The sequence below is a fragment of the Amblyomma americanum genome, chromosome 2 (assembly GCF_052857255.1).
Source record: "Amblyomma americanum isolate KBUSLIRL-KWMA chromosome 2, ASM5285725v1, whole genome shotgun sequence".
In the NCBI taxonomy this organism is placed as follows: domain Eukaryota; kingdom Metazoa; phylum Arthropoda; class Arachnida; order Ixodida; family Ixodidae; genus Amblyomma; species Amblyomma americanum.
This window is the reverse complement of record NC_135498.1, coordinates 97,769,738-97,788,225: the sequence shown is the minus strand read 5'-3', so window position 1 is coordinate 97,788,225 and position 18,488 is coordinate 97,769,738. Positions and strand designations below refer to the sequence as shown.

General features: G+C 45.5%; 1 long non-coding RNA gene and 1 other non-coding gene across 2 annotated transcripts in view; both read right to left on the bottom strand.

Moving 5' to 3' along the window:
- The window catches only part of LOC144121655 (uncharacterized), a 153,081-nt gene that overhangs the window by 3,496 nt on the left and 131,097 nt on the right, over positions 1-18,488 (bottom strand). The window lies entirely within an intron of this gene.
- Positions 1,028-1,100, bottom strand: TRNAL-CAA (transfer RNA leucine (anticodon CAA)). The gene has a single exon. It is a non-coding gene; the product is annotated as a tRNA-Leu (tRNA).

Below are 18,488 nucleotides of genomic sequence, written 5' to 3'. Positions count from 1 at the left end.
GAATAAATGAGCGGCCCGAAACAAAAATTGCCCTTGAAACAGTTTCAAGGTGCCCAGACCAATTCATTAAAATTGCTATGTATGACAGTGTTGTAACTATCAGTCATATTCCCAATAAGAGCTTACATGTCAGATATCAAGCACTTAAACATTATTTTCCTCATAGATGCGACCAAATAAAATAAAAATGACTGACAAATTGCACGATTGGCATTTCAATTACAGTCGACTAACTACAGGCTCTAAATTATTATAAGCACAAGCTGGAACATGCTGCCTGATTCCCGACATTTTCAAGACATATTTTCGCCCGTGGTGACGGAGAAAACTAATTGAGTTTTTAGTTTTTCAGCGCTCACATATGCGCAAAATTCGGAACACTGCTTTCAAGTAAGCAGTGTGCAGAGAAATATTTTAAGCGCTTTTTTTCGCGTTGAAAGTAATCATTAAACTTGATACGAGCGTAAGTAAAAGAAAAGACATTGGGTTTGCCTCTTCCGTGTCTTTGTCATCAGCTGTTGCCAAGTTTAATAACAAATCATCAACTCGTAAAACTTTCTAGATTACTTGAAAGTAATGTTGACCGGCTTCTATAATGAGTTCATTTAGGGGGTAAAATTCAGCGCGAACGGACAAAGGACACAGAAAGGAGACAAAACAAGCGCTGAGTACGGAAAAGTGTTAAAATGAGTACGGAAAAGCGATGAGTACGGAAAAGTGTTAAAATCTCTCCCTGTTGTTGCAAAGCCTATAAATTCGGCATTGTATGTAAGCGCTCAACCGAAACGCACAGCAAATGCCGCATCATGGCAGCACTTGCAGGAAATGCCGGAAGGACAACTCTTATAACCGGAAAGATGTCATGTCACTGGCAGTCCAGAGTTAGTACGAAATGCCAGCCAGTGAAATATAAGACGGAATCCAACAGTCAACGAAACCAAGGAGCATAGGGGTTGTGTATTTGTGTTTTAATCTGTATTTTTTTCAACAATGGGAGATTAATAAAAGCAGAAGAAAAACAACCACATGCCGCCAGTGGGATCCGAACCCACGACATCCGAATTTTGCGCCCGGTGCTCTGCCAACTGAGCTATGGCGACTTTTTCTTTATTGAGCTACGGCGACGACTGTAAATCTTCTGTTTTCGGGAGTATTTATGTGTACTGTAACCGAACCTTGAGAGTGTTCACCCGCGCCACCTTCTACCATTGCGGCGGACGTCGTACGTCCTGTATTAGCGCACGTAACACGTAAGAACGTGGCGTGGTCGAACGGTGAGGGTGGAAGTTGTGCGAGGGCCCTCTAATGCTACCTGTGGCCCTGGCTTGTGATCGTGGTTTCGGATCCCACTTCCCGCGTGTGTTTGTTTTTTTCTTCTGCTTTTGTTAATATCCCATTGATGAAAAACCTCAAATAAAAAAGACATCCCCCTATGCTTCTTGGTTTCAGTGACTGCTGGATGTCATACCGAGTACCTCTTTTCACAATACCATTTGTTGGGCGAGTTGGTGCTCAGTATAATCCATAACAGTGCAACAGCCGTCGCGGTGGCTGAGTGGTTATGGCTCTCGGATGCCGGCCCGAAAGACGCGGGTTCGACCCCGGCCGCGGCGGTCGAATTTCGATGGAGTCGAAATTCTAGAGGCCCGTGTACTGTGCGATGTCAGTGCACGTTAAAGAACCCCAGGTGGTCGAAATTTCCGGAGCCCTTCACTACGGCGTCTCTCATAGCATGAGCTGCTTTGGGACGTTAAACCCCTATAAACCAAACCAAACCATAACAGCGCGACAGATAGCAAAGAACCGCGACTCGCTAGCTAGGGAAATAATGGAAGCCCACCTGATAGCTAGGACCTCAGATCAATGTATCAGTACTCCCTCTGTAGCACTGTCAGATAAGGAAAACCGTTACCTTGATTGTGAATGCTAGCTTGTGAATGCAAATTTTGTGTCTGCTGTAGCGGCGATATCTCCCACGTATGACTCCTACCTGTTGACAGGTACCTGATGTACTGGCGATTTTGAATGTCACGCAAGTCAAGCGTGCTCGTTTCCTTCCCGGCCACCAGGGCAGTATTTATTCTGGCTGGCGGCCAGTAAACGTTTTAGTTGTGACTCAGCGCTGTGTGTTGTGTCCTCTCTTCTCTGTCCCGTGGGTCGCGCTGTTATGGATTACCTCTTTCCATTCCCTTGTCTGTAGTGAAAAATGTCAGAATCAATCTTTCGTGCCGATTGTCCCTTATTTCAATTGATCCCGGCCGCGGCGGTCGAATTTCGATAGAGGCAAAATTCTAGAGGCCTGTTTAATGTGCGATGTCTGTGCACACTAGAGAACCCCAGGTGGTCGAAATTTCTGGAGCCCTTCCCTACGGCGTCCCTCATAGTCTGAGTCGCTTTGGGGCGTTAAAGACCCATTAACCATAAACCATAAACCTATTTCATGGCGGAAACATATATTTTCAGGTTACGATGCATATAATTCAGGTCCAAAGACCGTGCTGTGACAGTCTTCATATTTAGGTTGGCTTTAGCATTTTGTGCAATATTTCTACTAGAGAAATGTAATGAATATTTTAAATATTAACTCCCATTCTTCTTTCATTTCCATGTTCCATATTTTTGCGTGTTCTATATGTTGACATGCACTAAACACCGTAAAAACAAGTTCAGCCTCGTCACAAAGTGTCGAAAGCGATGCATGTTTCTTGGGCATAGCGCTTCGTTTTAACGTTACGAAGCCTTGTTTCCAATTGTCGTGTGCCAACGGGTTTACTAGCCACTCTGAATAGCGAGGACAATAGATCCGACGTCTAGAGTTCTGCCCAGAAGCGTTTCGGGAGCCTTCAACGCGCACATCGAGCCCCACCATGCGCTCGAATATGCGCACGCGAGCTGTTTATGTCACCCTGGTCAATGTGGCCCATGTCTTCCACCGCCCGCATGGACTTCAGAGCCTATAGTGCGGGCCTTCAAGAAATAAAGTGGGAGAGGTTCGGTAGAGACCTATTTGGAATATCTGGCTGCGTCATTCAGGTGCTCAAGCTGATAATGGCTGCTGCAGAAGTGGGCGCGTGGTGCTAATCTTGTCGTAGAGTACGCATCTTGCTCGGCTTCACAACTTAGCTAACTAGCACGCGGTTCAGAACACTTTACTGTAGTACAGAATGATCCTATGGAGAATGCGAGTGCAAGTACGAAGGGTTTGATGAGGACGGATTTGTCTCGCGCTTTCATTTTCCACAGCATGGCCATGTGAAACCAGCGGCACAGTCAAGCCCACCAAGGTCACTGACAAGCAATTTAAACGGGAGAGCATGCGGCTGCAATCAAAACACGGAACCCGGCAGCCAAAGAATGCTGGCAATGGGTCGTGTGCACCGAGGCACTGACGAAGAAGGGAAACGAATTGAATTTGGCAACTGACGATGCGTAGCACAGCGCAGAGGCTGCATACCACGTGCAGGGTGGAACCGTTCAGCGGATGGCGCGCGAAATTTTCGGCGAAGACAGTGGCAGTTTTAAGCCATGTTCTGGTGATGACGAAGTGTCCGTGCAAGCGCTCCATGCCAGGCTTTAGGCGGGATAAGTTTTCTGCATGTTTTGTGCGTTGCTATACAGATGAGTTCATGTGCCAGGATCTGTATTTGCCACATCGCAAGGATGAGCAGGTGTTGGGCAACGTTATAAATCAGCATGCTGAGCACGAAAAGTGAATGGGATTCATTCGATGGTCATTATATTTCCTTGTAGGAAACTACTTGTGAAAATAATATGTCAAATACATAGAGACGTTAAGTACTGGAGTTTCCGCGGGAAATACATTTGCTCCCAATATTCACTGTTTCTTTATAAATCGTCTTGTATATCGATATTAGATTGCACATTTTGTTTATCCAACAAATCTGGTACAATAAAATATACTGTAGCATGATAATCAATATTATACTGAACGCGTCAAGTCGTGCCACAGGAGCTCACACTTCGTGCATTTTTGCTGCAATGAGCAAAGGCAGGTGAAAGCAAGAAGTAACCGTTTTCAATCAAGCATTATGCTCATAAAAGGCAGAAATTAAGAATGCCGAGACACCATTGTAGAGATTCTTCAGCGCGCTTATTGCACAAATGCCAAATCCTTTATATTATCCAAAGAATTATTGGAGCGGAAGCGCTATGGTTCCAAGCGTCTCAATAAATGTCGTCCGCTGTTTAATCTGCATAAGGAGCATAGATAATAAAAAACAAATGTAAATAAAAAATAATACTGGTCATTGAGCTTAGCCAAATGCGCAGCATGTGCGCTACCATGTCACATGTCATTTCTCTTTCGGTTCGAGGTTTCAAGGTAAGGCTTGATTCCAAGAGAGGCAAAATCAGTAATTGGGGACATTAGTAGTAGAGCACTCTGGAACGTGGTTGCCACTTAACGTGCCTTTAGAGTGCACTTCGACAGCGACGTATTCTCGAACCAGTGCGCGCGAATGGAATATGATGAAGATCAAAGCATTTCATGCACAGCCCGAGGGAGTGACAGTGAACCACGTGGGATGATCGGCTGCAGCGCAGAAAAATCTAAAGCATTGTGGTTGGGTCACGGAGGTGCGAGGCCAAGTCATTTTGGTGGCATAAGCAGGGACTGCGGCACCCTTTTGTACGTAGGGGTTCCTCAGCACCAAATTGGCAGCAGTGGATACTACTGGGACTAAGAGATAACGTCCATGAGGCGGAAAACCTATGGGTAGGGAACTGTCAGTGCTTGCTCGAGCTCAAGTGTGCCGCAATTTTTATATTTCCAAAACTGCTATGTTGGACCAGGTTCTTCATTGTGCGAGGAAGAAAGTAGAGATGATGCGCAGAATATTCGCTACTTCCGTAGGCGCTCCCGATGGGAGCCCATGCGTCATGACAACCTGATTCTTTCTGTAGAGTCTAGTGGAATAGGCCGTCTTAACGTAATTTTGCATCGCATCAGCTTGTTTAGTTTCTTTTATTTTTCAAATTCGCAAACCACTCCTTTTTAGTACCATTGCATATTAGGCTTATCGACTGAACCGACTCGTAAGGGGCCTTTATGGGGATTACTTAAGCAAGAGGCTGACACTTTCATTTTCCTCACGGAGCGCTTTTCTCTAGAATACCGGTACAGCCTCTCCAGATTGCATATTACTCCAGTACTTACACAGTATTTGTTTCCCATGTCCTTGTATCGGCAGCCTTTTCTAGAGTTTCATCACAGTAGTGCTTTAAATCTTGTTAAGTTAACGTGCATTTCCTGTGCATCAAAATAAGAGTTCTTTAAACTGCACACATCGACGCTGCCTGTCAAGGCATGGTTTCATGCAAATGATATACTTGCGCCATGGACTTTGAACTGCCACCTTTGCTGTACGCCAGAGACCACTGACCATTGTTTTATTCTGTAAAGCGATGCCATGTTCTTCTGGGACGCATTATAAAGAATGCTTAAGAAGGACATTGAAATCACACCCTACAGTATTAGTTTTTTGCCTGTTGAAAAACACAACGTTGGGCCAAATGATGCATTTATGTTGTGAGGACTATTTAGTCTCATGAAGAGCCGCAGGATGGAGCGTCACGCCGAATCACCGCGGTCATTGAAGTCTTAGTTCCGTGAGCAATGCTTTTTGGTGTGAGGAGTACCTACTGGCTCTCATATCAAGATGCATGTGTGTTCTTTCCACAATTTTCATTGGAAGGTGGGGACGTACAGGGCTACAGCCAGCTCGTATTACGCTGACCGAAGTTTTGTGGCATAAGCTTATTCATTTTTTCCTTTACGGGAATTTTTCTGCAAGAAACAAGTTGCAGCAATAGCATAGGGCTCTTACCCACTGGCCAACGAAGCTGAACATTTAGCGTCGCCGTGGGATCAAAACCCAATGCGTCCATATTTATTTTATTTCTGTAGGTTTAGCTTGTTTCAGACAGAGACATAGAGCGTTTTTTTTTCTATTCGAGATCGGAAGGCTTAGTCCTAACGCACTTTCAAAACAGCAACCTATTTCCGTTTTTATGATATCATGTCATAGACATATTAATATAAAAAAACGTGGCTTCACAAAGCTTTGCGGGCATTGGATGATAGCCATTTTACAGCTTTATTGTGTGCGTGGACCCGGCCATGTACCTGTTCGAATTTACGTTCTGCTGTCGAACATCCTGTCTGTTGTGCTTATCCCTAAGCGTTTCCGGAACGCCCGCTGGCGAAAGAGGCAAGAAGTTTTTTTTTTCAGGAATTAACTCGAAGCCACGCGAGGCCGCGTGCGCATCCCGGCGTACAGCCCTGGCCACCCTCCCTCGGCGGCCTTGGCGACGCGACGGGCAAAGAAGTAGAAAGTTGCGGTAAGATCCTTGAAGCCCCAGACAGAGAGAGCCGCAGATCCGGAAGGGCTGTAGAGGCGGTCCTTTCCATCCCCTGAGCAACAGCGACGTCCCCGGTTGGAGAGGTTTGGCACAACCGCTTCGTATTGTCGTGCACATTGAGGTGGCACACTTTCTCCAAGAAGTGGGCAGTGGATTACGGAATCGTTACCTACGTGGATGTGACAGAGGGGGCACCTATACTGAAGCGTGAACTGCGTATTATTTTTCGGTTCTGGGTCGCCTTTTGTCGAGAAAACCAGGCAATCCCCGACATATGGGATGTTAAGAAATGAGCAATGGTAGAAGAGCACTGAGAGTCTAATGTGTTAGTGTGCGCTTGTCACCTGCACTGTTATCGATTTTCTTGTTTAATTAAACTTAAACACGTACCCAAACCCGCTGCAGTTCAACAGGATGTACCCCAAATTATATAAGATTAACGCTAGCAAGGTTTGCAAGACAGACGTAGCCACACTTAAACATGTACTCTGGGAGTGTAAGGCACAACCAACCGGTGTTAATCACGAAACCCTCTCGTGGAGGTGATCCGCCGCTCTACGCAGCTCCAGCCTCAACGACCAACTCCGGGCCGTCCAGCAGGCCCTAGAGGCAGCGAAGAGACAAGATCCCGACGTCCTAACGTGGGAGATCTAGTCCACGTCACGCTAAACCCTGTCGAACACTCAATAAAGTTATCACTCACTCAATCACTCTCATTCACTAACTCATTAGCTCACGTTTTCGCTCCCTCGCTCCCTCCGTCGCTCGCTCACTCACTCACTCACTCGCTCACCCAAACCCATTCAAGACAAGCTTGCAAAATTAGTTTCGCATGTTTTAGAGTGCGAATGTGTTCCACAGTTTAAAGAAGCTAAGGTTATAGGCATAAGTGCAACTAGAAAATCCAGTTTCGCTGGAGGCCTTCCACATAAATAAAAAAGGAGAACAGTGTGCAAGCGATGCTTCGATAACGTTATACTCAACGGATCGGGAATTTCTAGAGTCACGTTTAAGAAAGAACTGAGTACATTTTTTTTATTTGGCCCGTTTGGTTTTTTTCCTCCTTATCGTTTTCCCTGATTCATCGTGTCCATTACTGGTGTTTTTATTTCATTCCTTTTTGCTTGCCGTTCCATAAACTCAAGGTTAGCTATTGATGTTTCATAACTTTTTGATCTTTAAAAAATATGTTGACGCCCCCTGGTTGTGCGCATGATGTGATGTGAAAAGCCTTTAAATACGTACTCTGGAGCGAAAAATAAAACCAGTTGTTAGTCGCGCTCATCTGTGTTGTGTCGTCGTTCTTTCGCCTTCTGTTCGTCTTTTTTAGCGCTAACCTATTTCAATGAGATGCTTATCTTGGCTGGCGTATATCTTGTGTTTTATTCACATGACGAATAATACACTTTTTTAGATATTGGAAGGCATGATACTGCGAAGAACAATGACTAAGGCTAATATAGCGGTTTAATTTCTGTGAATTGGCAAGGACTGGTGTTAATGGGTTGTTGAAAGGTTGTGTGAATGCGTTTCTGTTTCGTTTGACCACGCCTGTTTGCAATCAATTAGAGCCATAAAACCACTCCAACTCGCCGAGTCCACCATCTGTTTTAAATAATGATGAGACTTTTTCGTTCTATATAGCACATGCACACCACCTGCTATACATATCTCGATGCTTCTTTTTGACCATTTTAATTATTACTGAGCACTTTACTGTGCGTGCCTTCCTAAACTTTAGTCGTATATTTTTCAGTACTTTTCATTAAGCAATGACTTTCAATGTAGCGGTGAAGCTAGCACATTTAACACTACAGCAAAATTGCTCTTCGAGGAGCGACTGCTTACCATCCGCGGACTGACGGAATCGCGGAGCGTAAAAATCAACCACGCTGATTCTCGATCTTACGAAACATTGCAAGGTCACCTGTTGTACGGCTTTCTCCTCGACTCTAATTTCGCAGGAAATAATGCAGAGCACCCGGCTCAGGGATGCCCACGGCAGAAATTAGTTCTATGCTGTGCTGGTTGGTATACACCGTTAGAGTTTGGTCAAATTTTTAGCGCAATCCCCCAAGGTGGAGAACGGCAACAAAGGAAAGCTATACAGCTTTCTCAGATACTTCGTAGTTAAAGAAAACTTCGTCCTGGTCCGGGGTTCGAACCAGGGACCACCGCTTCACCGGAGCAGTCGCTCTACCAGCTGAAGTAACCGTGTCGGCAAGCTTATGGTAGGGCGAGAGCGAATTGATCAATAACTCGAAGTGGGAATAGTGTTGGTCAGTGTTTTTTTCCTTTGTAGCTCTAAGGCTGGGCTGGGCTGGATTTCAATGGGTAATTACTTCTATTTCAGTTAGAGTTTCGACGCTGCTGTGTGCAAGGTATGGATGAAGTGTCAACTTCGGGTAATGAACAAGAAACACGGCTCTCGTTCATGAACCACACAATTAACTCCCGTTGAGATCTGTGCTAGACTGGAATTTGCGCCAGCTTGGAGAAAAATATATTGCATCCTCTGGTGAGCTGTTAGACCACACCGGAATTCCATTTTTTTTTCACTTTTCTTTGTAACATGCGTATGTAATTAATAATTGAAACATACACCTTAAGAAATCAAGAAACAATATAACACCAGTTTTAATAACAGCATCACGTTATCGTCGCTTTACGCCATGAAACAGGTGTCTCAAAAATATTTGAGACCAAAACACGGTCCGCCATTAATATAAACTTTAGCGCGGTTTTCTCATTTTCTCAATTTAATCATTTTGAAGGTCCCCCATGGTTGTCTCCTGTTAAAGTTATCACGTCCTAATCTTCATATATGCGTTATAAACTGTATTCGAGGGTTTTTAACTAACCGCCAGCAATTCGTATATGCCAACTCACACCCCTCGTCTGTAACAGCGGTGTTGACGGGCGTACCGCAAGGTACCGTACTTGGGCCGCTCCTATTCTTAATATATAGGTTAACGACCTACCTTGTAATATTTCTTCAAATATCCGACTCGTCGCCGATGATTGTGTCATTTACCGAGCAATTTCTAACTCTGCCGACCATTTGGCATTACAAACTGACCTTACTCACATACAGCACTGGTGTAAATCTTGGCTGATGTTGTTAAATGTTTCTAAAACCGTGTTCATGTCTATTCAACGTCGTCGCTATTACGTTGAACCAGATTATACTATCAATAACATGAAGACTGCAATATCTGAAACTTTATAATATCTCGGTGTGCATATCTCTAACTTAGACTTGTCATGTAAACCACATCATAAACTCTGCTAATCGTGCGTTAGGCTATCTACGTCGTAAATAGCCGTTCGCTCGCTCCACCTTCTATTAAAAGCTTGCTTTTCAATGTTTTGTGCGACCGAACCTGGAGTATGCTAACTCAATTTTTTAACCGCACTACAATAATCTTACTAACGCCCTCGAGTCGGTTCAGAATCGCGCGACATGCTTCATTCTGTCTGATTATTCCTACAATGCCATCATTCCTGCACTAAAATCGCAAATAAAACTACCCCCCCTAGCTGAGCCCCGTAGAATACTTTACATTGCTATACTTTGCCATACTATGCCGCGTGCAAGAATACAGTACAATAATAAAGTTATAATGCATGCAAGCAAACAATCGTTGACGTACTTCACAGTGCAGGTGGGTGCCATTTCGTCTCACGATGCAAAATCACCTCAAATGTATTCCCAAACGACGTGTTCAGAAGCCCTTGCGGCAGTCTGTCATGCCTACTTGGTGAGGATAGGTAGGCCGAGGAGTGCAGATGGACGCCGGCACGGCGTCACATTACTTGCGAGCGAGATCGTTTGAAAGTTTCGTATATATTTAAAAGGCAGGGCCCTCGCTTGAGAGAATGAAGTGCTGCAGTACCACGTTACACGCGCAACCGAGGTTGCTTATATTGTTTGCTTTGTTAATCCTCGGACGGCTCTTTACTCGTGGACAGCTCCTCGTGGCTATGCAGCGAAAGCAAAGAGCCGAAACGAACCATTTCACTGCGCAGTAGAATTCAGTCCCTCAAGAAATTTCGCGGATCGTGTTTTTGAACAATATGCCATTCGGAATTACTGATTTTATCATTACATCAAGGTTATACTACAATCCTAACCGGTACAACTTTAGTAGAGAGCAATAAAACTTTAGTGCAATACACCGTGCGCATGCCGATTGCTGTGCCACCTGTCGGAAATCCCGCGAGGCGTAATCTACCAAGCCTCCCAGCTGGTTTCTGTACGCTTTCGCAATGTTCTTGTTCTGATGACAAGCGTCAAGTTAGCTATATATTAATCGCGAATATACGTTCACGTTGAGACGAGATATCATACTGCGCGGGTCCACACGGGACGGATAGGAAAAGAGACACAGCTTGACTCAGTTGGAGCAAAACTGGTATATTCAAGAATGCCGCGTTTCGATGGAGGCGAAACGCAAAAGGCGCCCGTGTGCTGTGCGAATTCAGTGCACGTAAAAGATCCCCAGGTGGTCGAAATTATTCTGGAGCCCTCTACTACGGCACCTCTCTCTTCCTTTCTTCTTTCACTCCCTCCTTTATCCTTTTCCTTACGGCGCGGTTCAGGTATTCGCCGATATGGATGGATGGATGGATGGATACGGCTAAACCCTTTAAATCGGGCGGTGGCTCAAGCCGCCTAGCCATGACTTATGAAATTTTACTCTTCTCTTGATTTTAGCCACCAATCAGATAACCTTCACTTGGTTATTTCTACCCGCTTAAAACCTACTTTCCCTTCACTGTCCTTAAACCCCGATGCCTTGGATAAATCATCCCCGCTGCTTTTAACTGTAGGGTGGTGCCCTTTACAGAAAGTGTCAAGTGTTCAGCCGTTTCCTCCTCCTATATGAGACAGATACTGCGCCATTTCCTTTCTCCAAAAACCAATTATTATTTTTTTTCGAGAACTACATGCCAATTACGTGATGCAGAGGCTTGGGTACTCAAGCGTACATGCCGCTGTGTTGCCGCCGGAGTCCTCGTCAGAAGGAACGGAGCGACTGCGGCGTCGACCTTGTTCGCTGAGGCTCAGCCTCTCTCCGAGGGCTTGGGCGCTTGGGGGATAGGAGGACCGACCGCCCAGCGGTGTCATCTCGGGCCTTGCTCGTCACTGCACTGACGAGCTTTCCTCGTTTTTTTTTCTCGCTCATTTGGCGATCCTGTATTCGAGGCTGAACCGCCTCCCTCGCCCCCCTCTCAGCTCCGGCGCCTGCGGCATTCGCCGTCTTCCTTGCACCTCCCGCCGGCCTGGGTATTTTCCCCTCCTGCCGGTGCCCCTGCCACTCTTGCGGGGTGTGCTTGACAAGTTTAATATTTCTCGGCGTGGGAATCTGTATTCATAGTCCGTATTCATAATCATACTGCCCTCTTTGGCTCCCAGCGCGTGCATGTTATTTATGTCTCTGCATCCTTTGTAACTGGGTTCGCACCAGACCGCTGCAGCAGCGTTTCGACGCCGGCGAAACGCATAAGGCGCCTTTCTTAATGATGTCAGTGCCGTGTAAATATCTTCAGGTGGTCGAAATAATTCTCGAACCTTCCACTACGCATCTCCGTCTCTCTTTCTTCTTTCATTCCCACCTTAATTCCTCATGGTGCGATTGAAGTGTCCACCAAGAAGCAAGGCAGTTTCGGTGCCGTTTTCTTTTTTAAAACACTAATTGTTTTTCTATGCGGAGTTTAATTTTGACCGATGTTATGCTGCCTCCGTTTTTACAGCCTGCTCGAATCTCTTCACATATATTTTCTTGTGTCGGCTGCGTTGCTGTTATTGGTTAGCTTTGATATGTGTTTCAGTGCTGTCCTTTTTCTGTTGGATGAGAGGCCTTCACTCACAGGGGTAGGAACATGGGCGAGTCGTTAACGGTGATCCATGGTAAGTGAATGTAGCGAAAAACAGGACGCACAAAACACAGGCTTTCATTCTTTGGTGTTCCTTAGTCACATATTTCTTTGCGTGGGAAACGTTTGCGTAATGCTCTCTAGCAATCCTATTTCAAAATCTACTGCGCAATCTGTGATAATAAGGCAGCAATGCGGGCTAGTTGATTGTCCTTTCCTCAGCGCTTGTCCTGTGACTGCAGTTCCAGTTCTCGTTTTTGTCAGTGTGTAGCGCGTCACTCACATCAACTCTAATTGTAGCTGTGGGATATCGATCATACTTAAATATTTTGGTTGTAATGCTTCGTTAAAGCCAAATATCTGTTCTGCAGCGAGAACATGAATTGCTCAACAATCCTTCTCTCTTCTAAAGTAGCTTCTTCTAAAGTAGCTTCTTTCGTTTTATCTTCAAGTTTTAGGTTTAGCCGAGACCTTACTATCCTGTGCTCGCTACATCGCACCTTTCCGAGGGCCTGGACACCTTGCACGATGTCAGGCTGAGCACACAGCATGAAGTCTATTTCTTTTTCCGCCTCACCATTGGGGCTTTTCCTAATCCACCACCTGTTCTCTCGTTGTAGAAGATATTCATGATCAGTGAATTACTACTCTATGCGAAATATAGTAAAAACCGCCTTCTGCTATTCCTCCAGCGGAAGCCTAACCCACTGCTTCTTGAATAGGTTGGGATTGCTGTGTACTGCGCGCCTTTTTTCTCATTGTCAGTTCCAATCTTCATAGAAGCTTTTGGAGATCTGGTAATCATAGCTGGATGTAGGCGCGTAAGCATATACCTCCTTCAGTTAGCACTTCTTGTTGAGCTTAACTACGACAACTGCCAACCTCTCGTTAATACTATAAAATTTCTCTATGCTGTCAGCTATATCCTGATTTATGAGGAATTCCGCACCTTGTTGTCATTTTTCCGCTAACCCAAGGAAGGCAGAGTTGCGGGTAGAAAATATTATGTTAGAGTTTTGACTTTGTGCATTATTCAGTAAGTTGGCTTAACACGCGGCAATAACCTACAATGGCAAGAAAGACGGTAGTATGCAAGCCCCCTGGCCGCTCGCTCTCAAATGAAAATTAGGGCATAGACACAGCGAATGCTTTCTTAGGCGTACTCAAATAAAACCTAAAAGATATAAACTTTCAAGACATAAGTGACCGACAGCTTACTAACTTTCTAGACAGTATCGAAGAGTGGAAAAGGGAAAACAAATTGCGCGATAGCTAGATGCCCCCCACCTAAAACTGATATACACATTGTTTCGGCTGCCTGCGGTACCGTTATGGAGCAGAATTGGCTAGCAAAAATCTTTTCCTTCCTTTTTACTATTATTTTAATAAAAAACCACTACCACCACCACCACTCGTTAACGTTCTTGTGCGGAGTGATTCGCTTTGGAATGAAAACATCAACGGTCCCCCTTTACTTGGTAATACATTTTGCGGAAACGGTGTAATACACCTGAAATAGACTTTTATTCTGGCATATTCTCTCTTTGCCTAGGGCAGGTTCGTGTAGAGAGTGAAATAGGAATGATTATAGACATATATATATATATATATATATATATATATATATATATATATATATATATATATATATATATATATATATATATATATATATATATATATATATATAATATATATATATATATATATATATATATATATATATATATATATATATATATATATATATATATATATATATATATATATATATATATATATATATGATATATAGAACAAATTTGGTCGATAGACTCTGCCATGCAGATCACCATAATATCAAGCACTATATATATAGGAGAGAAGAGCGTTACTGGGCTTATGTGCATTGCCAATGTTGTATGTAAAAAAAATAACTCCAGGAAGTCATGCTTGTAATGCTACCGGAGTCCGCTCAAAGTTATATAAGTTTAAATTAACTGGGCAGTAAAACTGCCTCTTCGTAGCGGGGGATTCACATTAACTTGCGAAAATGTGGTTTATGGTTGAGGGGGCTTAACGTCTCAAAGCAACTCGGGAAATGAGGGATATCCAAAAACAAATGTTGCGTCCTCCATACAACAGCCAAAAACATTTATTTGGTCGCGTTGTCTTACAGTGCCTCAGATTATTTTTATATATAGTTCTGTTGGCGGTTTCCCAGCTAAATTTAGCCAGGGTTAAAAAAATATGCCGAGGCAGTCTAAGACAACGCGACCAAATGCATGTTGTTGGCTTTTGTATGGAGCAAGTAACACCAGTTTTTATATTCTTCCAGTCACAAGATTAGTCGAGATTAATTAACAAACTTCGCAAGCAACGACCTTAGGCAAAAAATTCTAAAGAGAAACCTGTAGAACGGTGCGCAAAATGTCCGATTGAGTAAATTCGAACTTTTTATCTATTACGTATTAGTTGAAAAGGAAGTTGTTTATTTTGCAACAAAGTGTTGCCAGGAAGGCCAGGGAAAAAGCTGTATAAACTGCTTGAGGGATCCTGACTTCCCGTTTACACAAGCAGCATTGACAGTGGCAGAAGCGCGAGAAAAAGGAACAGATAAAGGAAAAAATGGGAACATCATAAAAGCAGACGCATCTGGCCTTTGGTACAACTATGACGGCCTTTGGTACAACTATTGCACATACATCTTTCAAAAGAAAAAAACTTTCGCGCAACACCAGCAAAAAGAGCATAGCGAAGAATACGGTCATAGTAAGCAACACGGCAGCAGCGGTGGTGGTAACCGACCAAACGTTAAGCAGAATCAATGAATGAATGAATGAATGAATAAATTTTTATTTTCGTTTCTTTGGGTTTAGTGGATTCCGGACGTCTTCATCTTCCGAGTTCCAATGGTCGGTGCCCTCATTCCAGGGCCCCGCTGAGCTTTGCCACCTCGCTTGCGTGCCGCACGAGTCCTCTCCGGACCGCCAGGTCGCTGCTGGTGAGCAGGCCCACCCACTGTTCGGCACTGTGATTTTCTAGTTTATGGAATGCATAGTTATGTCTACATTCCCATGTAATATGATATAGCGTGGAGGTTGCCCGGCACCACGTGCATTTGTCATTGTATTGTCCTGGATACATCTTATGTAGTGTGTGTAGGTTTGTAAAGGTACCTGTTTGTAAGCTTCGCCATCTCACTGCCTCGTGCTGTGTCAGAAACGGGTGTGGGGGAGGATACGTCAGTCTCCTTCCTCTTTGGTAATTTAGTATTTCTGCATATGTGGGTTCTACCCTTGTGGTATGTTCCTGTGACTCCGTTGTGTCTGCTCGGTGGGTCATCTCGCGAGCTAGACTGTCTGCCTTCAGGTTCCCTTCCACTCCGGCGTGTCCCGGTATCCAGAAAATTTGTGTTGTAATGATGTATTGGGAGGCCCTGCCTGGAGGATGATTTGCAGTGCTCCCTTGTATATCCTTCCCGCCGTGTAGCTTCTACACGCGGCTTTCGAGTCCGTCAAAATCGTGAGTGATTTATTTAGTCGGTTCCCTTCAGCTACTGCCAGAGCTACGGCAACTTCTTCCCCCTCGGTTACCGAACACTTTTTGGTTTTTACACACGTGACCGCCTCTAGGCTCTGGTTGACGACCACTGATGTAACTCTATGTTCTTTGGTGTCCCTGTTCCACGAATACAGGCCTGCATCCGTGTATACCGTGTTTTCTTTGGTAGCTAAGTGTTTTTCTACGTACTCTGCCCTAGCGGCTCGTCTAGCCCCGTGCAGGTTTGGGTCTATGTTTCTCGGTAAGGGGCAGACTCTGATGGTTTGTCTGACTTCGTCTAGTATGTTTGCTACTCTGCCTTCTGTTTCTTTACTGCTATACCCTAACCTGCGGAGGAGCTCATGCCAGTGGTCGACTGCTGGACTCTGGTTAGTTGCGATCCAGCTTGCGCCTCTCGTAGCTCGAAATTTTTTTTACCAACCTGGAAGGCAAAAAGAAATAGATAAGGTGGGCGTCCTTTCACCATCGTCGCTGCCTCTTGTGTGACTCATTTACAGCTCGGCCGGCAGAAAGTGGCGCGGAAGTCTGTGACGTCCCACAGAGTTGTCCTGAAGTCGTGTTAGCAGGGTCGACGTCAAAATCTGCAGAGGTGAGTAAATTCGCGGCAACTGTTTGTCGGTAGACCCGATGGAAATGGTCGCCCGCAGGACCGGGCAGGGCACTGCACTATGGCAGGAAGCAGGGAGGGAACCAACCTGGAAGGCGAAAAAAAAATAGATAAGGTGGGCGTCCTTTCACCAACATCGCTGCCACTCGTGTCACTCGTTTACAGCTCGGCCAGCAGAAACAGTCCTTCCCGTTAATTGCAGATGCTGAGAAATAAAAATAAAATTACCTCGTAACATGCCCGCTGGCGCACCGCAATTGCAGTGCTCTCAAATGTCCTCCTTCAAACGAACAGGTTATTTATCCGAGTGCTCTGCAGCATAAAGTTGACACGGCCGTGATGCAGGCGTTTTTTGTGCGATTTACTCCAGCGCAAGCGATAAGGGCGGCCACTGCTGATTGCTATCGTGAACCGCCGCGAGAAAATCATATTGCTTCCCGTGCATGTGTGCGTGAATGTGTATACAGACAGGCAGGTACACACACACCTGGGAAAGTTGCCCAGCGCACTGTGAGCAAGCTGCCCACCCTGGCCGGTGGTAAATCAAATAGTCGCGAGGAGTTGCGAGGGAAGAGTAAACTGGGTCTCACAAGTCACACCTGTGGCAGCAAATGCCATAGGAGGGCAGTGGTGAACCGCTTAACCCCTGCACCACGGCGCCTGCAGTGGTGTCAGGACACCCAAGGATCTATGAATTCAAAGTACAGAATGCCCAATTCCTCAGATGTGACAGTTAACCCGTTATCTCTATTCCAACAACTTCCATGCGTGAACAATGAATCCGAACACTGGAAGAGAAGTGAAATCCGAAATGCTAGCTCCCCTAATTCCCATTTGCCTAACTACGCCAATTGTCCATAATTTTTTTTCATTCATTCATTGCCTGAGAGGGTCTGTGTCGAAGAGGGTGAGGATTCGGTGCTGCATGAAAAGTATTTTTCCCGAGACGAGATTCCACCACGGCGCTTCGTCTACGCGTTCCTCGCTGCAAGTTGCCAGTACCGCATGCGTGCCTTTTCTGCCCAAGTGGAAACAGTACCCAAGTGTACGATTTCCTTGCGCGCAGTCCGGTCCACATTTTGCCACAACCATGAGGATTGTGGTCACGTCTACAGAAAATTCTCTCTAGTTGTCGAATTTATCATACACTCCAAACCACTCGTTCGCTCCACAGGGCGGTAGTGCACCCTTCTCGATTAATATCCTCCGTTCAGTAACGGTTTCGATGCTACTTGAAATGGTCGGGACGCTCCTAATCGCCATGATTGTAGTCTGAATCTAGTTGCGCAGAAAGAACATTCCGAAGAACCAAACAGCAAGCAATAGGCTGCGTTGGTTGAGCACGTTTTCAGTGTTCTCGCCCAGCAGATTAGAAACTAAACAGCAGCAGTGTCTCGCGTTAGAGAGCTGCCTACATCGCAAGGTGGGGAGTTTCTGACACCTACCACATGGTGTGGGCCTGCGAGCAGAACCTGTCTCCACACCTATCCCAAACCCCACCCGAGAGGACTGGGAGGCGACCCTGTCCGGCTGCTGCACACGGGCTGCGGGAACCGCCAGTGGGGTGCCTGACTGGGCATCCCACATAGTTGTTGTAAGAGCGTGACCCTTCAAATCACGACCCCAACACCTCTCTCTAAGATTAATAAATGTTTTCACTACCACCGCCTCCGCTGTGCACCGCGCCCGGTTACGTCTTCGGGATAAAGGTGACCAATGATGTCTTCCAATCGGGTGCCAACGACTTGTCCCCGGTCCAAAGGGCGTTGATATATTCAAGTAGGGTTTCGTATGTCCGATGGTTTGGGCATTCAGGCAAAATCCTTCTTTTCCCCCCTCAACCGTCCCAATACTTGAGAGGACTGGGATGCGGCCCTGCTCGGCTGCCAGGAAATATCGGCCCAGGTGGCCCTGGTCCGGCGGACATGCGAAGCGATCAATAGCAACGGGGCCCCTGAATGAATACTCCGCCTCTCTGTAGGTATAGCTAAATAAATGCTTTTCACAACCGGTGCCCGGTTACACCGACGGCGTTGCACGCCGCTCAACAGGGGAAAGGGTATTTAAGAGCTGTGCT